Genomic DNA, 26,024 nt, shown 5'->3' on the forward strand with positions numbered 1-26,024 from the left:
ATCCATAACTTGATGAAAACTGGAGGAAAATTCATCTTTATCAAAGCATATTGCTTTGTCTTTAGTACAAAGATTGGCCTTAGTCATAGGTAATAATCCTTCCCTCTTGGTTCCTTCAGAACAGTTATTTAGGAGAGGAGCAATTGCACACACCTAAAACCCCTTAAATTTATATAGTCAGGCATACCATAACTCTTGCCCATTACACTGGCTCTAAAGTGTTTTGAAATACACATATATAGATATATATATACGTTGTGGCCACATTTATAATTACCCATAATGGAAAGCCAAGTTGTATCTTTCCTTCTCCTACTCGAAAACCTACACCCATACTTGACTACAGGTTTCAGAAGAGGGTCAGAACACAGATTATTACGTATCATGGCAAATTTGTGTATATTCTATAAGCAATAGTGAAAAACACCTGTATTTAAGGATATTCAAGCACTTCAATTATTTAGTGTCGATCTACAAACTAACACCTTAAATATACTTAGATCTTGGAACAAATAAAATCCACACATCTTTAGCACCCAGTTTTATTCCTCCTACAAAGCTGTTTCTGTTAATGATTGTATTCCCTACATATTACATTAATGATCACTGGCACTTGTTTGGTATAACTGTTTAGTCACACACCCAACTATACGCCTACAAAATCCTTGACTTTGTGCAAGTGTACCTAGAAGACTTAGTGCTGTTTTGAAGGAAAAGAGTGGTCACACCAAATATTGATTTGCTTTAGAGCTTCCCTTAGAATGCTGGAAAAAGGGGCATAATGACAGTTTCCTGCACATTGATGTTATTTGATGATTACTGGCCTCTACCTAAAGCTTTTTTGTTCTTTTGTTTTGTTGTGTGACTAATAAGGGCTTTATGTCGTCTATACATTACAAAATATGGTTTTCACATGAACCAACTGTGTATTGAGTGTGCAATCTATAAAGTACAGTACAGTAAATGTGCAGTAATACTGCAGTAAAAGTGCAGTATTGCAGTTTTTTCATGTCCAAAAAACTGCAGTATTACTTCAGAAACACTGCAGTAATTTTTTCGTAAGGGTAGAAACACTGATCACAATGTAATTCACACACTGTGCATACCATAAAAAAATGTATTCATCTCCAGTTGAAACCAGTAAAAATGTTTGTTTTATTCAATGGGAACTGAGGGGTCTCTTGTACTCACCAGAAACTTTCCATTCAGTGAAAATGTCACTGAATTTATAAATATTAATAATAATAAGTGCACCAGCTTCTCTAAATGTCACAAATGGAATTCAGATAATGAGTACTTTATTATTAAAGAATTGGTTAATCATTCTCCGAAGGCAAAGTATTTATATTAACTATACTATTTAAACCAGTTCTGAGATCTTTATATAATATTAATAATACCATTATGAGTCTAGTCCAAGATTCAGATTAATAATGAATTATGATTACTGACATTTTTTTTACCTAAGCACCAAAAAGTTTGAATGGAGTAAAAAAAAAAAAAAATGTTGTCCCTTTCTTTATGTGTAGATCTAAATGAAAAGCCAATTTTGGTAAGATATTTGAAAATAAGATCTAAGAAAGCAGAATTGATAATATGGTACTATAACATACTGGAGGAACATCATGGCCTCTGGCTTCTAGAGCAATTGGAACAGTTACATACCTCCTGGACTTAATGGTTCATTCTGTCAAATTCTTCAACTATCTAAATGGGGCAGAATAGGGAAGATCATTGAAAAAATCATCTCACTACTATAGATCTAAATTGCAACAATATACAAGATACAGTTCTGAGGACAGGAATATGTTTAATATATGGATTATTAATCTTATCTAAACCAGTTACTCATATGAAATTTATAGTAAAATGGTAAAATAAATTAACCAAACAATTTACAGAAAAATAATAGGGAAAATCTTTATATTAACTCAGCAATGTTCCTCTTATACCCATATAGGGGAATTCTTATAAATACTTAACATTTTGATTCAAGACACCAGTGCTACTTAATAGAATTAATCCTGAGAATTCTGAGCTGTGTTGGCGATGCGGTCAGGAGAGAGGCACACTGTTACATATGTGGCGGAGCTGTGCACTTATCCAACCGTACTGGAAGTCTATTACAAATGTTATTGAACGGCTCACTTATGACCCTCCAAAGTTACTTATTACATCATACAAATAAATCAATTTCTAGATAAAAGAAATCATTAATTAACCATCTGCTTAATGCAGCCAGACTCCTAATTACCTCTTCTTGGAAATCAAAGATCCCTCCCTCTATAAGAGACTGGTTCTCTAAGGTGGGGGAAATTAGAACTCTCCCACATGTCTGTAGACCAGCAGGAGAAATATAGGGGAAAATGGTTCTATTGGCTTGAATTTTTGCAAAGTGAGATTGCTCTGAGGTACTTAATATGATAAGGAGTAGAAAGGCTCATATACGAGCTACTTGGAAACATGGCTTATAATGTGGTAGGTTTTTTCCTTCCTTTCCCTCCTCCTCCTCCCTCATCTCCTTCTCCTTTCTGCTCTCCTGATCTTGGGAGGTGTTGTTGGAGAAATCCGATGGGATATTTTTGTAAACATTATAGTTGGATATTCTCTCTATTTTTATTTTTTCTTAAACAAAACAAACAAAATTAACTAAATTAAATCAGCCTTTTACTTTGTATTTTTCAGAACCTTTCCCGCACACAGCCATTTTATAACTTGTTGGGCAAAAGTGAAAGGCTCCTCCTAGACTACAGATCTTTTACATAGTACAAGTATGTTGCGCAAGAGGCCAATCCTGTTCTGCCACTGCTCCACCCCACGGACACAAAATACCATAGAAAAGCCATAAGTGCATTTAGCCAACTCACTCCATCTAGTCTTCAAATTTTTCCTGCTTTAAAGAACGATCCTTGGATTATATATATATATATATATATATATATATATATATATATATATCAGTCAGGGAAAAAGGAAAACAATGAACCTTTGCAGATGTTATGAAACTCTGGCAAATCTTGATAAATTCAACCCCACCATTAAGTGACAATATAGGTGAAACATTTCACTTTCAAACTTTTTTCCATTAGTTTTTTGACAGCAGTACACTGGTTCAGCCTTAATGAGATTCTGGTGTTAAAACTCCAGTCCTAAATAAAAGAAACAACTCAAAAGGACTGGATGATTGCCATTTAATGTGAAAGAATGAAAGAGCAAACAATCATTGTATGACATCTAGCAGTGCTAGGCACCGCAGAATGACAGCTAGAACAATTCAAAGTTAGTGATCTAAAGATGGAGAATCTTGGGAAATGTTTGAAGCATGAAGAAGACAAAAAAATAAAACAACAACATATATGCATGACTTAAAATGTTTAATTCCATTCGTCATTGTGGTTTTCATTTCAACAGGTTTGTATTTGTTTTTCTGTCATCTTCTCTCCGGAATACATATTTTTCCCTCAGGATTATTGCATCTGCATGTATTAAAAATATTTGCATCTGTTCATAAATGTAGGTCCTAATAGAACATATTTAGCAAAAATAGGTTTAAAGAGCCATGTTTTCAGGATTGTTGCTTTTCTACACAAAACTACAGAATGATTTGTCAAAACTGACTAATATCAAACCTACAAATAGAAATATTAAATAATTACAAAGCTTTATTGAGCTACACATGGTGTGAATAAAATAATGGAGTCCATTTACTAAAAAGTTGAGTGTTTGAAGCTCATTTAAGTCAACTGAGGATGCAACACAGCTTCCAAACACCAGGGGCAGCCAATGCGCAGTAGTGTGTATATATATATATATATATATATATATATATATATATATATATATATATACAGTCATTAGCAGGTCTAAAAATTAGGCAAATACAACACATGACATATTGCACAGTGTCATGATTTATTCAACAAAAATAAAGCGAAAATGGAGAAGCCATGTGTGAAACACTACACCTTATGGTTCAATAGCTTGTAGTATTACCATTAACAGCAATAACTTGAAGCAATCATTTTCTGTATGACTTCATTAGTTTCTCACATTGTTGTGGAAGAATTTTGGCACACCCTTCTTACAAATGTTGCTTCGATTCATTGAGGTTTGGGGGCATTTCGTTTTGCAAAGCTCTCTTAAGCCCCAGCCACAGCATTTCAATCGGGTTGAGGTCTGGACTTTGACTGAGCCATTGCAACACCTTGATTATTTTCTTTTTCAGCAATTCTGTTTAGATTTGCCAGTGTACTTGTGATTTTCCTTTTGCATAACCCAATTGTTGATTCCAGAACACTTTGGTATACAGAGGAGTTCATGGTTGACTTTATGACAGCAGGTTCCTAGGTACAAGACAAGTCCAAATCATCACCCCTCCACTACCGTGCTTGAGCTGTCCATTATGACCAAACATCTCCACTTTGCTATTGTATGTGCAAAGGACATTGTTCCAGAATTCTTGTGGTTTGTTCAGATGCAACTTTTCAAATATGTGCTGCCATGTTATTTTTAGAAAGAAGAAGCTTCCTCCTGGAAACTATTCCAAACAAACCTTACTGGGTCAGCTTTTTTCTAATTGTACTGTCACGAACTTTAACATTTAGCATGCTAAGTAGTGTAGAGTCTGAGTCTCTAACTCTTGGGGGGGGGGTTGTTGCAATTTCTCTAAACATTGCACGGTCTGACCTTTGGGTGAATTTGCTGGGATGTCCACTCCTGGGAAGATTGGCAACTGTCAAGAATGTTCCCTACTGTTGAGTAATCTTTCTCACTGTAAAAGGATGAACTTTGAATTGTTTAGAAATGGCCTTATAACCCTTACCAGATTGATTGGGAGCAACAATTATAAACACCCACCTGAATGCCCCAAACTTTTGCTAAAGCTTTTATGGAGGTGGTCATACTTGCTGACCAATTAATCAGGGGCATTTGATTAGCAGCACCTCTCTGCTACTTAGCACCTTAATCCCTTCACGACAAAGCTTGTACTTACTTTCTTCACACATGGCTTCTCTATTTTGCCTTTCTTATTGATTAAATCATGACACTCTGTAATTTATCACGTGTTGTTGTTCGTCTGAGGTTGTATTTACCTAATTTTTAGGCCCGATAAGGAACAGATGATTGTCCTGATATGTAAAACCATAGAATTTAAAGAGGGTGTACTTTCTTGTTCACACGATTGTATATGTACTTACACATTTCAGTATGTTGCCATTGCAGAGATGGATTGTTTTTTTCGTCACTTGTTTCCTTTTTTATCAGACTTTTTTTTTAATTACTTTTTGGCTGGCCCAATTGGTTATGCTGAAAATTAGGACGAATGGCTTTGCTGGTCATGGCTAGATGTGCCCTCAAAAGGTAAGTATCTCCTCCTAACAGGTATTCACCAACAGGTGCTTGGATGGGCCTCAAGATGAATTACCTGCTTTTTGCAATGCAAGGACTTTAGCAGTTTAGGAAATAGAGACAGAAGTTGCTAAGGGCACACATAATATGGATACATATTGTGTCAAAATGAATACCTGTAACCAAAGGTGGACAGGCCATACATACTTGACTTTTCTTCATTTATTAGATCAGAACCAAACACATTACTGGACTGCCTTATAACTTAAGTTTGTGTTTCACAGGTTCCTTAGCATAGCTTATACATTGTATATACATAAAAAGTAGTGGTATTGCTGCTTGATTTTAATATTGTATTAAAATGTACATAGCATCAATTACATTTTTTAAAGGCCACTTGCTGTTATTGTGTGTTGCAATAATGGGTAATGTGTCTTTGGTGATGCAAATAAATATAATTATTATTACCTAGATCTAATTCAGATAAAATTAAAATTAAGTAAGATCATTGTGCGAAGAACTGAACAATAATTAATTACTATTTTTCATTTGCATTATTTACATTTCCTACACTCATATATTATCTTTGTTTTAAAGATTTAAACTCCATATAGAATTTCCATTGATCAAATGGAAATTTGAAATTAGACATGGCAAACTAAGATCTTTAGCATAGTCTATTAAAACATTCTTTAATATCAGTCATTTATTGAAGATCAGAGGTAATTCTGTATTTATATAATAGCTTTTTCATATGAAATCCTGTGACATTATTAAGCAGCTCATGTAAAACATAGAGAGGATCAAGTTGGGTATTTCCATTCATTTAATGTAAAAATAATAAATCTTATATACTGTATTTTTTTTACTAACTGTGAATACTGTCCTGGACAGTTTGAGCATTTAACCTTTAACCAAAGGCTATAAAAATCCTATAATTTCAGTAATTATTCTGGAGTACATTAATGTTCGATTCTGAAGACATAAAATGCTAGGAGGCCCTGCCTTTAGTACTAGAAATAATCTTTACAAGCCATCTCTTCACTAGGCTACCTACTCATTCATGTGACACTTAACAACTGCAAAGTTGAATAGTCCTCCATACAATTGAAAAGGTTTGTTGGTAATTTAAATTTGTCTGCATGCCAATTCATTGGTGTAGAAGAGAACCTAAAATAATATCAAGCCCTGCTTAAAATCAAACTGCATTATCAGCAAAATAAGCAATTCTAGTTACCACTGGAAACAATAATCTGTAATTGCTGCTTTCAGTCCTAATTTGGTATGTCCCTGTTTTTTCATCTCAATCTAATCTAAACCTATTTGGGCAAATAAAATGATATTTACCTCATCCTCTGTTACAAGCTTTCAAGATTACTGGCTTCAGGAAAAATCAATACAAAATACCAGTTTATCAGCAGGTTTGTGCTCAGAAAGAATTCTAACTTTTCTTTCGCTTGTTTTCTAACTCACTTCTCCCCTGGAGTTAAAACAAAGCTTAAAGCAAATAAAGGAGGCTTTATGGAATGCTACTTTGTCATTCTAAAAAGCCATTTCTGAGGTTAGAAAATTATGTTTAGTTGCATGGTCAAACAATCTAACCCTTACTTCTTTTTTCCTCCACTATATCTATTCATAACAGGCAGAAAGGAGGGATCCAGAACCCTCTGATTTGTATTGGATTCAAATTACAAATACATTTATTATTTATTTTACATAAACAGTTAAGACCTTAAGAGACATCATAACTGAATGAATGAATGAATGAATGATTGATTGAAGGAATTCATGTTCTTCTGGAAAGACAACCTTATAAGACCATTATATAATTACATAACAAACAATGATCCTTATATAATAATCCAAACACGTCTCCTCAAAATGAACAACCAAACAAATTATGAAAGTCAAAGACCGTAAGTAATGCATGAAGTACTATAAAACTATGGTACACTAAAAATGTGTTTTGAAAAGTGGAAGTTCCACACCTTTTTTATTTTGTTTTCACAAATAAGTAGATAAACGATAGATTTATGTATACATGAGAAAATATTCTGACAACTTTCAAATTATATTTATCATTTAACTGGAGAACCTTTGCATCCAAAAGTGGCATGTTCTGTATGTGTAACTCATTCTATTCTCTACATGTAGCTATTTTGCCAAGTAAAGGTGTTCCAGATCAAAATTCAGGGACTGTAGTCTGCATGCCACTAGTGATCCTGTGGAACATCAAGGAAGTTTATGCTGAACTTGAAGAACACTAACAGTACATTCACTTCATAACACAAAAGTCTGTGCTCGCCCTGCAAGCTGTGTTGAGGAGCCCTTACAAATGTACGTATACTGTCTTGGATGACCCTTTCTTAGTATATGTTATTAAACAAGTGACATTAGTGCTTGCTCTCATGTCTCAATATGGTGCACAATTGCTCTGTATAGTGATTGTGTAGTAATTAACCTCTTCAGGACTGCAAATATGTCACAGCTTTTGTAGTTTCTGTGATGCAATCCGTGGTGTCTTTAGTCCCCACAAGCTTGTGGGGACCAAGTGATAATTAATGCTGTGCTCCAGATGGAATGATTTGGATCATTTTTCAAAGAAACATAACTTTCACATTTCTTTTGCTTAGAAACAGCTAATACTGGGAGTTTGTCCTTTTTCTTTCAGCTTGGTGCTTTTATCAGAAATATCAAAAATAGCAATTACAGTTTGTGACAGACTATAGTTTGATGTTTGTTGTTTACCCACATCTCTGCAAACATTTTTTCTTTTACCTTTTGTTACAACTGCCATACATATCTAGAAGAACACTTTAAGTGAATTCATTAAAGCAATACAGCTAATATTGTGCAATATTAAATTCCTTTTTTTTAAATAATTTTCTGTGTTATTGTTAAAAGTTTTTATTTTTTCCATCTCTCTATTTTATATATACATATATCTCTCCTCCACCTTCCAGCCTCTCTCTCCTGTTACAACTTTTCCTCATTTTCTCGATATAGTCATTTGTTGCAGCGTACAAAAGATTTTTGCTTGTTCATATTTCGCTGAGAACATGGAATACAGCAGGGTAAAAACATATGAAAAACTGCATGACCTGCACATTTGTTTCATGAAATGCAGTATAGTAGGGCATTGGGCTGGACAGTAAGAGGAGACAGAGCTCAAGTTATCATCAGTGTCACATACTGTATTATAACTGCCCACCAGTGTACAGTGCACCACAGCCACCATTATTGTATGAGTGATCCACAATCCAGTCCCACTTTCCAAGGTTGCCTTTAGTTCTCTGTTCTGCTTAATTTGTCATTTGTTTTCCATTCTGGCTGCACCATGAATCACATTTTCACATCAAATAAGCAAGAGTGTAGGAATCCAAACATAAGAATACATAAGAGGAAAGTGGTTTAGCAAATAATGATGATGATGATTTTGATGATAAGGTAGATATAACGAATGTCCCACCAAAATATCCAATCAATAAAATATAGCCTTATAGCATATAAGGTTCGGTAAGGGCTGAAGTACTATTGCAGTTGCCATCACCATGTTGTCATTGTTAATAATCGTAATCAATGTTTTCATCACTACTGCTGCCACCAACAACATTGTCTTATTCTTTAACCAGAAAATGTTCTGGCAACTGCTGCCTCTTGTTGAAAGTGAGCAGGGGGAAGGAATAATCACAGATCATTACGATATCACATTAAGTTCATTAGGTTCTGAATGGTGGAAGCTGCAGATGAGGAATGTAGTACTTGATATGGTGGAGAAATTGTTTCTGACACAACACTCGTACTTCCTAAAAGGTCTCCCCAAGTTCTAGTGCAGTGAATTTTGCAGCAGTGACGATGGTCAGAGTTGTTAAAACAACAAAATACAATAATGCTGTTTAGCGCTCTATGAATTCCAGGAGTCCCATTAAAGTAGGGTTTGGAATGTTCTGCTAGCCAAAATGTTAGTAATATATATGCTCCCTCTTCCTTTGGTTTCCTCTTTCTTGAATAACTATCTCCATGAAGCCAAATAGAGTATAATGTAGTGGGCAAACAGCTGAAGAAATAATTTGGTGGAAGATTCACTTGACAATCGATATAAAATGCATCTGGAAATGTTCCACTAAAATGTCAGTACAGCAAACCAGGATACTGCTACTAGCAAACTAGCACCTTCGCATTCCCCTGTGACCGTCATCACAGCTTTGTCCTGTCCTTTAACCTCTGTTGTCAAGTTAGGATCCTACTATATTTTAGGGAGTGAGGAAACATTAGTTTTTAAAGCCAATGTTTGTTGTGCTGCTCCCACAGCAATAGCAGAGACTAAAATGTCAAAGCTAGTAGCTTCAGATCCACAGAACTGTTTTACTTTTATTTACTGGCAGGAAGATGATGTTAAAGTGAGTGTGTTTGTGTACATGTGTGGTTTTAGAGTGAGTGTGTGTTTGTAAGAATAGTCCACCCAGTTTCTTACAAAAATAAAACATGTGCTAAGCTTAAACAAACAATAACAATTTATGGCAATATCCAGGGGAAATATAATCAGGTGTCCCATTTGGAAATACCACTTTGATACTGTTACATATATATTGTTTTTTAAATTTAGAAAGTAGGTTCCCTTTTAAAGAAATAAAAATCTGAAAAACTTTGGTGGGATGAAAAAAAGGAATTCTTTCGCCATTTTATTTTATAATAATAATAATAATAATAGAAAAAAGATAATTAACATCTCTAAAGAACACATACCTCCTCTATTAGTTCCTGTGCAGTTTTTATACATACACTATATGGACTAAAGTATTATTATTTTTTTCTGACATCGCATTCTAAATACATAGAAATTAATATGTAGCCCCCCCCCCCCCCGTTTGCAGCTATAACAGCTTTCACTCTTCTGGAAAGGCTTTTGGAGTGTTTCTGTGGGAATTTGTGAGGTCAGGCATTGACATTGGGCGAGAAGGGTTGGCTCGTAATCTTGATGGTGTTGAGGTCAGGGTTCTATGAGGGACAGTCATGTTCTTCCACGCCAAACTCATCTAACCATGTCTTTATGGACCTTGCATCACATAAAGTTAGAAGATTTTCTTTCACTGGAACTAAGGGGCCCGACCCCTTAAAAAGAGCCCCTTACAATTATTTCTCCTCCACCAAAAACTGTTTACTGCACAATGCAGTCAGGCAAGTAACATTCTCCTGGCATCCGCCTAACCCAGATTCACCCATCAGATTGTCAAACAGAGAGACGTGGTGTCAGGACTCAGGTGATCAGGTCGGGTAGGAGCCCATGCGCAGGGGATACTTGGGGTTCAGTATGTAACCCACGGTGCATGATTATGCAAACAAAGACACCACAAGCAGAATTCCAGGTAATGTAGTGTATTTTATGTATAACAGGACCAGCAAATAAAGGTAATACAGTCAAAGCAAGAAACCGGACGTATGGCAAAATAAATACCAGTAATAAGTCTTTTGACAGGGAGCCCGCTTGGAAGGGCACGGAAAGGCACACAGCCCACTTGGAAGGACACAATAGCAGGGAGTCCACTTGGAAGGACACAAAAGCACGGAGTCCACTTGGAAGGACACAATAGCAGGGAGTCCACTTGGAAGGACACAATAGCAGGGAGTCCACTTGGAAGGACACAATAGCAGGGAACCAGGAATAGTACAGGTGCAGAGCCACAGCAGGAAGGTCCATAGACTTCAACACAAAGGCCCTGACTGAAGGGCAGGGCAGGTTCATAAAGGCAGGGTAATCCAGGTAACAAGGCACACCTGATCATAGTAATAGAGTTCTGAGTGCTCCAGAGGGCAGAGGGTGGCCACTAGTGGTAGCAGATTTAAATGCCACAGGTATGAAAAAGCCATGGTTCAGGCAGCGAAAAAGTGGTTCCTGACCCGTGGTCCATCACTCCACAGAACACATTTTCACTGCTCCAGATTCCAGTGACGGCATGCTTTACACCACTCCATCCAGCACGGTTTTTGTGCTGATATTAACGCCAGTGGAAGTTTAGAACTCTTCAGCTATGGAACCACAGAGCATTGGCTACTTTTACGCACCATGCGCACTCAGCATTCGGTGTCCCAGTTCTATGACATTATGCGGTCTTCCACTTTATGGTGGAGTTGCTAAACACTTCCATTTTCCAATATTACCACTTACAGCTCACCATGGAATATCTAGCAGGGATGAAATTTCACCAACTGATTTATTGCAAAGGTAGCATTCTATCACAGTACCACGCATGAATTCACGGAGCTCCTCAGAACAACCCATTTTTTCACAAATGTTTGTGAATGAAGACTGCATGGCTAGGTGATTTGCTTTTCACCCGCTGCAATGGGTATAATTAAAACACCTGAATTTAATAATTAAAACATGTGTCCCAATACTTTTGTTCATATAGTGTACTGTGTTATGTGCATTCAAAATTTTAATTTTCACAAGCCCTTCTACTCAACCCCTCTCTAGTAATAAGCAACCTCTCGTGACTTTTTGAGTAAAAACAAACCTCTGAAGCACAGCTGGATTGGGTGCAATAAAGCATTTAAAATCAGTGCAAAAGAAAATCACATACACGGAAATGATTATATGTAATACAGCACAACAAATGCAACTAACATATGCCATATAATAAAGCAAAGATTAAGTAGTGTTAATAGCAAATACTATCTTCCCACTTGCCCAGAAACAGTGTAAATGAATTCACATAAAACTGCAAATTAGCAGATTAACTAAATATCATAAAATCTATGATATCTTGTCTTTGAATTCAAAATTAACATTTTTATTAGTTGCCTAGAGTAACCATGGGCTAGAGATGACCTTAACCAACAATGTAGTATTCCTGAGATAGCCTGGCGTGCATCAGTATTAGCCAATCACAAAAACATGTACTTGATTATGAAGTCTCAAGACTTGTTAAATCAATACACAGTAACCTTGAATGATGGCCTTTGTGTGTTTCTTGACATTTGGGAATATATAGGAAATGAAAAAGAAAATTTACTTGTGCTCTTTTTTATGTATAAAGTAAATATACTATTGTAAATAATTTATATTTGGCATTATTGTTTAATATCTCTGTTTAGAATTTTCTAAGAATAAATAGCATCTTTTTCTTCATTCGACAGTACAGTATACCAAAGGTTATAAACATAATATGAGCTTGTATTTAGCTAACCTTATTTTATCATCAGATTCATACCCTGATTAAAGTGGACATTGTTACATTAGTAAATATCTTCATTCTGTTTAAACAGAAGATATAATACACAATTTGGTTAGGTGACACTTTACAAACTAAAGGTAATCATATGAGTAAGGTTCTAAAGTAAAACTAAAACCAAACACGGTAGGTATATCAATTTAAGGTGGCCACGATACAAATGGAAAGTACAAAAATACATATGTGAATAGCATGAAATGGGCATGTATAATGAAGTCTTTGTAAAGGAGCAGTGGGAAACTTGGCAGGGTCAAAAGCGAAAGACCAATCATATTGCACTTGAAGCATTATGATTGAACATTGTGCCATCTACCATTCCATTTTCAGTAAAACCAGATGACCCAGGCAAGAATACCCTTCACCATTGTTTTCTATTTTAGATAGCATTATGTGCTTATTTGTATTAATTATTGTGTGGTTACACAATTTGCAGTATTTCATACTCTTTTATCTAAACATTGTTATGACTTTTAGAAATGTAGAACACATTTATACACTGATAATTGCCAAACATCTACAACTCTCCAAAAAGAGGGACATCAGGGGAGGTAGGAGGGACACAGGGATTTTGGTCCAAATAGGGAAATCCAACACTACTGTAGTGAAGTGTTCCAGAGACTCACATCAATTCAAGCCTGTTTCTCTAGGAGAAATACAACACTACCCTAAATCATGGCATGGCTAAGCACTGGTTAACTTTTTTTGAATGTCAATGTAAGGCATATAGGTTGATATATCTTTATAAAAGTCCCACTCTGGGACTGAAACAATGATTTGTATGTATACCTCTTAATAAAGAAAGTTTTTTTATTACAGACCCAGGAGTGACTACGTTCTTGAACATATATTTGAAAGACCCAACAGAAAAGCACCAGTGCAAAGATGTAAGTCCTGTAAATTGTGAGGTGGGGCCTCCATGGATGCATTCTAGTGCCATCTGTTCTCCAGGTAAGCGACGCACCCGACCATCCATGTGATGTAAAAGAAAATGTGATTCATCAGACCAGGCCACCTTCTTTCATTACTCCATTGTCCCTGTTCCCATTGTAGGCAATTTCAGCAGTGAACAGGGGTCAGCATGGGCACCCTGACTGATTTGCGGCTACACAGCCCCATACTCAACAAACTGTGACGCACTGTGTGTTCTGACACCTCAGGTCCAGCATTAACGTTATCAGCAATTTAAGCTACAGTAGCTTGTCTATTGGATTTGACGACATGGGCAAGCCTTCGCCCCTCACGCGCATGAGCTATGGCTGTCCATGACCCTTTTGCCAGTTCACTACTTTCCCTTCCTTGGAACAATTTTCATAGGTACTGACCACTGCAGGCTGGGAACACCCCACAAGAGCAGCAGTTTTGGCAATGCTCTGACCCAGCCATCACAATTTGGCACTTGTCAAAGTTGTTCAGATCCTTACACATGCCCATTTTTCTTGCTTTTATCATATCAACTTTGAGAACAAAATGTTTACTTGCTGCCTAATATATCCCACCTATTATGGCTGATCGGTGTATATATATCTATATGTATGAACCACACCACTGTATAAGCTTCTAATGAAACATCAACAGGATTTTTCCTATCATTAAAATTAAAAAAAAACATTTAGGTATTCATGCATTTACACTGTGGACATGCAATAGTCTTCATACTTAAAGTTTAAATGCCTTTTTAGGCCTTTTAGTCTTAGTAAACAAATATGATCTAAGAATATATATATATATCTATAATATATATATAGAGAGAGAGAAAGAGTGTATATATATATATATATATATAGATATACAGTATATATATTAAATTCAGCATACTAAAGCAGGGGGGTTAGAAATGGCTTTTTTCACTTAGTCCTACTGAAAACTCATTACTCTTACATGTGGACTGTTATAACATTTTAAAGTAGTCACATGGGAACTCGGTTGTGAAATTTCATTCTTGAACTTCGTCATACACATAAATGAACTAATGAATAAGGCATAGAAAGAGCATTTTCAACAAGGGTGGATGAGACTTTCTGACTTTGTCGACAATCTGTATGCTGACCTTGATGACAACTCAAAGGTCACATGATATTTAAATCTCACTACTACTACATCCACGATTTAAAATAAGCTGCTCTCCTAAGTCTTACTATGAGCGAACATCAATAAAGAACAGCATATTAGCTCAGTGTGTGGTGAAATGCAACATTTAAACCTGCTGAGACAGAGCCGCTCAAAGCTGCGGTCTCTTACTGGCTCTATGTTCTCTAGTAATTAGCCAGACGTATCCTCATTTTAGTATAGTGTTACATGTTCAGATGCTCTGGGTATTTGGCAAAGATAATGCTTTTTTATTTGTAAACATACATAGGCAACACCATATACATCAACAATTTTATAGACCATGCTGAATTTAGCAACTAACAATAGAACAAGCATACAGGTAAATATAAAACAAGGCACAAATATTCTATGTATGTGATATGTGGTTGATATTTGATGAGGTCAATTATCCTTATTGATATAATTCTTTAAAAAATGTTTGCATTTTGTATTGAGCATATATTGCTCTAGCAAACCTAATAAATATGCCCACTTTTATTAAAATATAGTAACAGAAAGGGACAAACTGATAAAAGAAGGAGGGGATTATCACTTTAAACAGGCATATAAGCGTTCTTTGACTGCTGTAATGTCTCAATGTCAAGGCATTCAGCAACACCGAGATCGGCAACGGGGTCCTTGTGTGCCCCCCCAAGACCCTGTTGAAAACTCTGGGCAGATACTGTATTCAACATCACAATGTGATTAGTAAAATACATTTAATTAAAAAAATATGTATCTTCACAAAAAAATCTGTCATGGAAAGAGTTAAAATACTGGCATGTTAAATGCCCATGGGGTATCTATTTTTTAAAAATGTATGATTTGATGGGGTAAATCGAATTGGCTGAGTTCAAAGACGTCCCAAAAATAGGACATGGGTACAGACTGACCAAATGTCTAAATTCCCAAAAAAATGCACACCTCCCAAATAACCCGACAACCCCATGTATGGGTAGCATCACTCTACTCAATACACAAATTGGGGTGTTGTTTGACAGTGACATATACCAGGAACTGTAAATTCCTATCTAATGCGCATGGAAAAAAACACACCAAAAATACTACTGCAAACTTTGGTAAAGGCTGGTGGTAAAATGTGTGCATGGAAAGAGTTGAAATACAAGCATTTAGAATACCCTGGGGTGTCTAGTTTTCAAAAATATATGATTTGATGGGGTAAATGGAACTGACCGGCTTCAAATAGGATATGTGGGCCAAATTTCCAACATGTCAAAATTCTAAATCTGGCCTTTTAGTCCCCAAACAAATTGACAAACACATGCATGGGGGTATCTCCACTTTTTACAATAAAACTTTGTTGAACGTTTTATTATTTTGCCAAGGACATCTGCATTAACATGTTAACGTGCTTGGTTCTTCCTACTTTTAAAGAACAATAAAAGCCCTTCAAAGTGTTGTTTAGTAAAAGCTAAATCTGCTTTCATAATATTTTTGCTATTTTAGTAGAGGTAAATACATATATTAAAGAAACTGAAAAATGCATCCTACATCCACTTGTGTACAGGAGTAAATAAATATGCTGTGCTAGCCTTTGGCTGCGATCCGGATTACATTTTGATTGGCTTTTTTAACCTTATTTTTTATGTGTAAGATATGCCTCATTAATCCCTACCATGGGAATTAGAAGTATGGAGGGCAGGTATGTATTACTTATTTAATATTTTTTGTAATTTATATATTTATTATTACTTGTTATAGCTATTGGGGCGTCTAGCATATCAACTACTTTAGGCAGCATTTAAACTCTGACTGAATCCTTTCTGTGTTCCATTTATGCAGTCCATTTCAGAAAATGTGTATTCAACAGGGCACAGTGTTGTACATTGAGCCTTGTTGCTCTTGCCATCGTTAGTCAAACAGTGGGTTGGATGTGCTATATCTGTTCACATCTGTTAAGGTAAAGACGAAATAGTTAAATAATATATTTTCTTTGGTATAACATGTTTTTGTAACAAGATGCTTTTTAAAACCCTGACACACTGTATTTTACTTGCCCTCCCCTTGTACAGCAATTAATTCAACCATTCAACCAGAGATTTCCTCCTCTCTGGGTCCCAATTTTTTTTAATTATAAGCTATATTCCCAATTCTTACCCATTGGATCTGTGTGTAACTGTGTTTATAATTATTAGTCCTTGAAAAATATGTTAGCTGTTTATGAATAAATAAGAAAAAAAATTGAAAAAAGATCCATTAATGTTTGCTATAATGCTCACAGTATTTTCTATTTTTGATGTATCAACCAATGCTACATATTACGATCGCAGTTTGTAAGATCACATTACATGTGGCATGATCAAGATGTATTTTCTATAAATTAAAATGGCATTTTATGTTTCTGCCTAACAAATTATTATTAATTTGTTAAATCTCCAGCCTTGAGTCATTTATCAATTACATTGATTTGTTATGCAAGTGATGGCAATTTTATATTTTTGCATGTTTCAGGAGAGGGCATGTGGGTCAAAGAGGAATGGGCCCAACTAAAGTCTGTGTGGCTTATTCAAGTCAATGGACTTGTCAATTAATCTAGGGACCCTTGTATTCTTGTTTTTTTTAAATTATATTATTTCTTTCCCTTTTTAACAAGTTTGTAGTCACCTTGCAACCCCAGTGGTTACGACGTGAATTTTGCTCAGTTTCAAGTTCCAACTCACAGTTGCTTGCCTTTTTTAATGCATATACACATACATACACTTACACTTACATACACTCAACCTTCCTGGAGGTGAGCACATTTGAGGTGTATGTTAATGCAGGTTACCTTTAGTGTATTTGTCAGTTGGACTCACATTTGCTAACTTTCAAACATCTGCAATTTAGTGAATAGAGTACACTGTGTGTGTTATCAATTGGGAATTTTTGGACCAGCAAGGTAGAATGACACCAGCCCTCCACTGCTTACAATTACATTGGTGACATGATACAACGTAAAAGGAGGCAATCAGTGGCGCAAAATGTAGGACTGCAAAGCAGATGTTCCTCTGTAGTTCTGGAGATGGAACTGGTGCTAAAGGTAAGTTTTTATTTACTTAAACATTTCAAGAATACATATTTAAGTTCACATAAATTACTTTAAGGTGAGGCTGCCTAGTACGCTAGATTGACCATTTAAATGATCACACATTACAAGTAAAATTAGTATTAATGCAGGCTAAATTTTATAATGTCATTTTGTAATTTTACAAAGTCTAAATATTAAGTTTGCAGATTCAGATTAGTATGAATTGAATTAAATTTAGTCAATTTGTACAAATGTTCGAAAGAGGATCCCCCAAATAAACAAACAAAAGCAATGCAGAGAACTCTGCATTTTTGTTTGTATTTTGTTGTTTTGTTCACTCTGGATCACACTCTTTCGCACTCTCTCTCAATGTCTCCCTACCTCCTCAGTTGGCTGCTTCTTTGTCCCTGTCTCCTTCTCTTGCCTCTTCTTTTTCTTCTTTCTTCGTCCCCTTCTTGAAACAGGCCTCTCGGTACTTTTAAAAAGGGCGAAGCCTCCGGCCACACACTCTCCCCCAATTGGAGGAACGAAGGGGAGGATATCCCAGTGACTTCATTCTTTTGTGGAAGTACTCCAAGGGGCCAGAATAATAGAGAGGTATTTGCGGAGAAAGAGAAGCGTATCTGCATCTATCTTTCTCCGCAATTCGTTCTGTATTATTCTAGCCTATCCATTTGACAAAGTATGCTTAATATTATACTTTTCATGCAATCATTTACAGCAGTAGAAAGAACTATAAGTATATATTCCTTTCTGAACCAAAGCCAATATAATGGAACTGCTACATGCAGCATAGCATCACAACCACTGGCTCAACAATTTTTCAGATGATTCTAGTCCTAAACATCATATGAGCTTTAATGGTGGCATATAAAATACACCCAACATTAATTATAATTTACAAGACTAAATTATATCAGATATAAAAAACAATAATGAAGGCAATTCCACTTTCAATATATGGTGTATAGCATGGTTCAAAAGTTGTGACAGATTAGTTCCAAGCTATGTTAATGTTATTATTAATACTGGAAGATAATGTACAAATGACATGTGAGAACCACACCTCTCATCCCATAATTAATTAAAATGTTAAAAAAGAAACATATCTATCATGTGAATTTTTTATGTAAAAAGTAAAAAAAAACATTTACAGTATATATATGTCTGTAAATAAATAATAAAAAATGTAGATGGAAGCAAAAAACACTACTCTCGCTGTTTCACTGTATCAACTCATATACAATGAAGCGTGAAACATGTCCCAGCTCAGTCAGTCAGTCACAACACTCTACCAAATACACCGATCAGCCATAACATTATGAACCCTTGCTTAATATTGTGTATGTCCCCCTTTTGCCTCCAAAACAGCCCTGATCTGTTGAGGCATGGCCTCCACTAGACCTATGATGGTGTGCTGTGGTATCGGGTACCAAGATGTTAGCGGCAGTTCTGTAAGTTGCGAGGTGTCCACGTAATGTAAAAGAAAACGTGATTCATCAGACCAGGCCACCTTTTTCCATTGCTCTGTGGTCCAGTTCTTGTGGTCACATGCCCATTGTGGGTGCTTTTGGCAGTGGACAGGGCCAGCATGAGCACCCTGATTAGTCTGTGGCTATGCAGCCCCAAATGCAAAAAAAAAAATGCGATACACTGTTTGTTCTTACACCTTTCTATCAGAACCCGCATTAAATTTTTCAGCAATTTAAGCTACAGTAGCTCATCTTTTAAATTTGACCACACAGGCCAGCCTTCGCCCCCCGCGTCCATCAACGATCCTTGGCTGCTCATCATCCTGTTGCTGGTTCACCTCTTTTTCTATCTTGGACCACTTTTGATAGATACTGACCACTGCAAACCAAGAATACCCCACAAGAGCTGCAGTTTTGGAGATGCTCTGACCCAGTTGTCTAGCCGTCACAATTTGGCTCTTGTCAAAGTCAATCTGATACTTACGCATGCCCATTTTTTCTGACACACCAACTTTGAGGATGAAATGTTCACTTGCTGCCTATTATATTCCACCCACTGACAAGTGTCATGATAACAAGATTATCGGTGTTATTCACTTCACCTGTTAGTGGTGATAATGTTATGGCTGATTAGTGTAATTCAAGAACAGGTGTATATAAATGGAGGCTTCCAGATCACAACAGTACACAACATACCTAGAGTATTTGGCACCCAGACAGATCCTGTATGTAGCACCCCACACATACTTTTAAAAGTAAAGAAACCAACAACAAAAAATTAATGAGTTCACAAATTTGTAAACTGTATGTCAGTTCAAAACTAGAACTAGAACAAATTAAGTAAGTTTAAATAAATAACATTTACTGAACAGATATGGTACAGCGTAATTCACATCACTATATACTGAGCCCGACATTGACTTGGTAGGTCTTTGCCCATAAAACAGCCAGCCGGTGCCATCGCTACTCCTGAAACAGCCTGCCTGTGCCATCTCTGCCCCTTAGCAACATGTCTTTGCCACATCTGCCCCATTAACAGCCTGCCTGTGCCATCTCTGTCCCCTAAATAGCCTGCCTGTGCCACCTCTGCCCCCATTAGCAGCCCACCTATGCCACCTCCTCTTCCCCTAAACAGCCTGCCTGTGCCACCTCTGCATCCCTAAACAGACTGCCTTTACCATCTCTGCACCCCCTCTTAGTGGCACCCAGGGCTGACCGCCTCCCCCCTTAGATACTCTACTGACAACATATAGCACTCCACAGTTGAAAAGGTAAATCCAAAAGTAGAGGTTAATTGATAAAGTCTACAACCCCCAGAAGTATACAGGCCATGCCTAACACGTTTTGCGCTGTTAGCTGTAGACTCCAGCCATAAACCCTTACTTTTGGATTTTTAGGCCTACATTCTTATGTACTGTCTTATAATATACTTTTTTTTTTTAATATCTAATATATTGTAAAATATATTAACTTTTTAAATTGCATAATCTCCTTCAATATAGACAGCAAGCTTTGTCAATTCAAACCTATGGTGAGATGTGTAATACTTTTGAAGGTAAGAGCAAAGCTCAAATGTGTACACCTATGGATAAAGAAACTATAAAGGATAACTGCTTAATTAGAAAAGTAAAACAAATATAATAGACTGGATATTCATTTCATTAAGAAAATTAAATAAAAACTGTCAGGGAATCTACTTATTATGTATAATATTTTAATTTCAAAATATGTAAAATTATATCAAGGTATTCATCCTTACAATGTGCACAATAATTGGTATTCCGATTTCAAAGATTTATAATTTATTTTAAAAGGTATTTTTACATTGTGTATTATTTGACCCTTTGTGTTGTTTCAAGTACAATAGATCAAGCTAAATTAATCTCTTCCTCTGTTGACCTCTAGAATTGAAAATCCATTATAATAATAAAATTTGGACTTGGGTCATGATGTGTTTTTTTTTCAAAATCTGAATGTCATTAAACAATTGTAACTTTAGTTAATGAGAATACAAGCACTGATAATTACAGAAATAATCCCTTTTATGACAGTGTAAGCTGACTTTTCAGATCTGATATGAAAACTAGTTGGAGCTCAATAAAACTTGTAATCACTTTCTTTACTGCTGAGAATTAAATCGTATTATGAACACTCTCTGAAGCATATACAGCTTCAAAACAATAAGTCTGTACAAATAGATTACATTGATATTGGGGCAAAGAAACAAGATTTCAAATAAGACAAAATTTTATTATTAACTGTTTATATGTCTGTGAATGTCGTGACACCTTTTTAGATTGAATCATGCATGAGCAATAATAATAGAAACAAAGATTTAATGTACATAGTCATGTTAATAGCAAGGTTATAAAAATAACTAATGTGGGTAAGCATCTAGTTTTGGAAATCTACTCAATTCAGTACAGATGGAAACAGCAATATCTTCTCTAAAATCTGTGCAAAGAATTGTGTTATTGATATACAGGAGTCTAAAACAGAGCTGTGAAAAAGATGAGCTAATCTGAGGACTTGTCGGATTTGGTGGCCCTTTAAATACTCATATGTCATGTGATAGAATCCCAGAAATAGTACTGAATGACAAATATGTAGCACCAAGAATATTGCATAGTTTTTGGCCTAAAGTATGACAATTCCAGTGAGAAGTTAAGTGTAATAAAAACACATTATTGTATTGGGAAAACAGTGTAGCTGTCCTAATTGTAGTCAGTTCTATGGAAACAGAATCTAGGAAACAATCCTTTCAGTAGAGTTTGAGCACCAACATACTTATCTGGCCTAGTGACCCTTTTGACCACAGTAGAGGCAAAGACTCTTTTCAGCCAGCGATAGTTTGGTAGACCCTAAGTGCATAGGTTCTTCGGAAGCTGAAGGAGGAAAAGGTGCACTGAGAACCACCGTGGGTCAGGGAGACCGAAAATAGACTCTTTTGGCCTTCTGTGTTTGTCCTTCTCACTGTCAGGTTCCACCCTCCTCAGCCGGGAGTATTCAAAACTTTGCTATGCTCAGTTTGTTCTACAACCACTAGTGTCCACCCTTCTCTCTCTCTCTGGAGCACCCAGACGTCATTATCACTAGCAGCTGGGCCTTGTTACCTGGATTACCCTGCCTATATAAACCCGCCCTTCAGTCAGGGCCTTGGCGTTAACGTTTGAGGACTCCGCTTTGCTCTGGCCCTGTACCTGACCCTGTATTGTTCCTGCCGTGTGCCCTGCCATTGGGCTTCCTGCCGTGTGCCCTGCCATTGGGCTTCCTGCCGTGTGCCATACCATTGGGCTTCCTGCCGTGGGCCCCTTCAGTGGGCTTCCTGCCGTGTGCCACTCCAGTGGACTTCCTGCCGTGCGCCCCTCCAGAGGGCTTCCTGCCGTGCACCCCACCAGTGGGCTTTCTGTCGTGCATCCCACCAGAGGGCTTCCTGTCGTACGCCCCCCACCGGAGGGCTTCCTGTCGTACGCCCATCCAGTGGGCTTCCTGCCATGCGCCTGGCCAGTGGGCTTCCTGCCAAGAGACTTATTATCTATACTTGTTTGTCCTGCCATCTTCCTTAATACAGACTGTATCATAATTTTCTCCCTGTGGTGTCTTTCTTTGCATCTGTCTGAAGCTTTAGAGCCATTGATACAAATTTTTCAAACCTGTTTGGGTGGTCCTTGGTAGATGGTTTATCTTTGAGATGTTTAGACAGACCATCATAAAAGGCCGCAGTGAGAGCCTCGCTGAACCAATTTACTTAAGTGGCAATATTCTTGAATTCTATAGCATACTTAGCTACTGATCTGGAACCTTGGAAATGTGTTATAGGAACAAGGAGGCTATGACAGCTTTATTGTCAAATGATTTACGGGAGGCGGCTATGAAGAAAACACAATTATACACTTATAAAGAATCCTTCTCCCAGAATGAAGAAGCCCAAGACAAGGACTTGCTGGTCAACAAAGAAATGAGGTACCCTACTTTAGCACACTTGATTGGGAACATGTGAGGGGTTAGTTCAAAATGGATGGAACATTGATTTAGAAAATCCCTGCAGGATTCTAGTTCTCATCATACTGAGTAAGTGCTGATAGCTTAAATGGCACGAGAGCAGGTGTTATGGTCATAAGAGTAGCTCTGAACCCAGCAGATGTAGCAGGAGCAGAAGCAACATGTAGGATACTGGAACAGGATCAGATCCTGAATCCAGAACCTGCAACACTCTGCTAAAAGGGTTGAAAGTTTATATAACTCATCAAAAAATTAAATAAGCTTCAAAACTAAAGATAGTAAAATAAAATAGAAAATTAAAATTAAATACTTTTAAACATATTTTAGATACTAGAGAGATCCTTTGGGTTTACAAAACCACAAGAGGATCTCTAGTCATGCGGCAGTGTTCTTTAATGTAAGCAGTGGAACAAAAGTTTGGGTTTACAAAACCACAAGATGATCTCTAGTCATGTGGTGGTGTTCTTTAACATTAGCAGTGCAACAAAAGTTTAAAAAAATACTAATAAAAAAGTGACAAAATTAAACAAATTAAATATAAAACCATAAAATCTAATGTGTAGTATGAGCATAGGTTTTTTCTATTTATGTTGCTGGACATGAATTGGGTTTCTGTTTAGAAGAAGCATTTGCACTGCAGAACAAATCCGAAGTAAAATTGTATTTTTTTAACTTTTCATCCACATTTTTATGTTAGCACTAATCAATGTTTTGTACAGAGGTAAAATATAGTAACACCCCTACTATAGGAAAACACATTTTAAAGTACTCTGAGAAAAACTATATTCAATTGTTTCTTGACCCACACCAGGCGTTGTAGAGACTAATGTCTCAGTGAAATACTGAAATGTAGAATGTTGTCCTAAATGTTTATATATGTTTTGTGAGTTTTGTTTTTAAGAAATTGAGTTAACGTTTGCCTGTTTGTTGCATAGTACTTAAAAACAAATCTATCTAAAATATATTCTATGATCTCTTTTCATTAATCCGTTGTAGAAACTAGTGTAGAGACTTCTTGACCCACATCAGGTTTTGTAGAGACTAGTGTCTCAGTGAAATACTGAAATCAAGAATGCTGTCCAAAATGATTATATATTTTTTTATGGGTTTTGAAATTGATTTAAAGTTTGCTTGCCTGTTTGTTGCATAGTATTCAGTAATAAAATAAACATAGAATTTTTTTTTAAAAAAGCTTGCCAATGCTCATTTTCCAACTTTTAAACACTGAAATATAAGAGCGATCAATTTAAGTAGCGTGTCATTTTTTGGTACGACGTGTTAAAGAATATATCACACATGGAGGTAAGGCTGTAATATGCTCCCTTGAGAATTAATTTTAGAAACAATTATTTCTGCTACCTAGTAGCCTGGACTGCTTTACAAAATCAGCTACCAGAATGTCTAAAATATACTTTAATTGGCCTGATAAATGCTTAATTGTGAATGGCAGATTTCATGTATTCTAGAAACAGCTGAGTGACTGGGTAAAATAAACTGGCATGCGACTGATTTTATGCTTGAGATAGCAGAGGTTTTCCCTGTCACTATAAAGCATGTATCTTCTTACAACTTGTAGTCTATGGGGCTGATTTACTTGAAATTAGTGATCCATCAGATAGATAGGCAGAAAGCAATGCGCTCTGTTGGCGCCTTGAACTTTCTTGGATCCGTCACCACATCATGATTTACTAAAATGGTTTCAGGGTTTGTATTAAAGCAAAAGTCTAACCACATATCAATAATTAATTAACCATTTTAAGTGTGGCCTGAAAAAAAGACCATGCAGCTTTGGAGTCTAAGCCATTAAACGAGTATATCACATTACTTGCAGAATTTTTTTTTTGCAAGAAAAGGCAATTTGCATGGCCTTTTTAGAAAAAAATAAGATTTAATATTTAGAGGCAATTGTTATATTTTTATGTTTAGTTTATTTGATTTATTAAAAAATAAATAAATATTGGACACTACTATACTTAAATGTAAATGGTTCAAAGCTTTTGTTTATACCATGTTATTAACAGTCGTACAGAACTAGGCTTGATTTGCTGTCAATAAATTACAACCTGTAAGCAGATGGTACGTATCAATAATCACCCCTTAAGCAATATTCGCATCTTGTTTTAATGGCATTGAAATAACTCTTTTGTAAAAAAGGACTAAAAAAAAATGTTAGGATTTGTAGTTCACAGAGTTTACAGACTTTTTGAAGACTATCCAGTGGCATAAAATACAATTTATGTTTAATAAAAATACTGTACAATTTAAGGAATGCTACTTAGAAATTAGTATATAAAGAGAGAGCGCAAAGAAGGAGAGCACACCAAGGATTTTTTTCAAAGAAATATTATATTTTAGGTTAGCATATTTGTGGTACAGAATAGCTCGACATAGCAGTCCCAATTTGGGATTTTTATCAAGGGAACGTGTTCTTGATGATGCGCCCAGGTAAAGTGTTTTTTGTCACTAGTGTGCAGTTACTTTATAAATATATATATATAATTTGTATGCGCATATAAAATTAGACTACAGAATCTATCTAATCTAGCTATAATTTATCTTTGTATAAACAGATTATAGGCAGATATGCATATTTCTCATATGTATAATGTATTAAAATGTTATTGAAATATAAACATACATTTGTGTAATTATATTTATTTAAATATAACTGAATATAAATAATGTTAAATAAAATGAAATATAATATTACTAAGATAGTAAACAATAATGGCGTATGTTTTTAGCTATACACTAGCTATATTGTTTATATTACTGATTATGCCCAAGACTTGATAAAAAGGATAACCTATTAGCCAGCGTTAATTGTTCAGCATGTTTCTGTTGAGATGTGAA

Source organism: Sceloporus occidentalis, unplaced genomic scaffold, assembly GCF_023333645.1.
Source record: "Sceloporus occidentalis isolate IW3139 unplaced genomic scaffold, rSceOcc1.0.p SCAF_11, whole genome shotgun sequence".
In the NCBI taxonomy this organism is placed as follows: domain Eukaryota; kingdom Metazoa; phylum Chordata; class Lepidosauria; order Squamata; family Phrynosomatidae; genus Sceloporus; species Sceloporus occidentalis.